The following is a 1041-nucleotide window of genomic DNA, read 5'->3' as shown; positions in this document are numbered from 1 at the left end:
GATCAATGAACATGGGATGTCCTTCCATTTATTAACTCTTCTTTAATTAATCTTAATAATGTTGATCCACCAGAGGGCAGAAAGCAGAAGCAAGAACTACAATTCTGCAGCCTGTGGAAGGAAAACCACATTCACAGAAAGATAGACAAGATGAAAAGGCAGAGGACTTTGTACCAGATGAAGAAACAAGGTAAAACCCCAGGAAAACAACTAAATGAAGTGGAGATAGGCAACCTTCCAGAAAAAGAATTCAGAATAATGACAGTGAAGATGATCAAGGACCTCGGAAAAAAATGGAGGCAAAGATTGAGAAGATGCAAGAAATGTTTATCAAAGACTTAGAAGAATGAAAGAACAAACACCTAGAAGAGTTAAAGAACAAACAGAGATGAACAATACAATAACTGGTATGAAAAATACACTAGAAGGAATGAATAGCAGAAAAACTGAGACAGAAGAACGCATAAGTGACCTGGAAGACAGAATGGTGGAATTCACTGCCGTGGAAGAGAATAAAGAAAACAGAATGAAAAGAAATGAAGACAGCCTAAGAGACCTCTGGGACAACATTAAATGCAACAACATTCACATTATAGGGGTCCCAGAAGGAGAAGAGAGAGAGAGAAAGGACCCGAGGAAATATTTGAAGAGATTATAGTCGAAAACTTCCCGAACATGGGAAAGGAAATAGCCACACAAGTCCAGGAAGCGCAGAGAGTCCCAAGCAGGATAAACCCAAGGAGAAACACACCGAGACACATAGTAGTCAAAATGACAAAAATTAAAGACAAAAAAAAAATTATTAAAAGCAACAAGGGAAAAATGACAACATACAAGGGAACTCCCATAAGGTTAACAGCTGTTTTCTCAGCAGAACCTCTACAAACCAGAAGGGATCAGCACAATATATTTAAAGTGATGAAAGGGAGGAAACTGCAACCAGGATTACTCTAGCTGGCAAGGATCTCATTCAGATTTGACGGAAAAATCAAAACTTTACAGATAAGCAAAAGCTAGGAGAATTCAGCACCACCAAACCAG

This window comes from Lipotes vexillifer, unplaced genomic scaffold, assembly GCF_000442215.2.
Source record: "Lipotes vexillifer unplaced genomic scaffold, Lipotes_vexillifer_v1.1 scaffold1232, whole genome shotgun sequence".
In the NCBI taxonomy this organism is placed as follows: domain Eukaryota; kingdom Metazoa; phylum Chordata; class Mammalia; order Artiodactyla; family Lipotidae; genus Lipotes; species Lipotes vexillifer.
The sequence above is the reverse complement of the archived record's forward strand: the minus strand, read 5'-3'. Positions refer to the sequence as shown.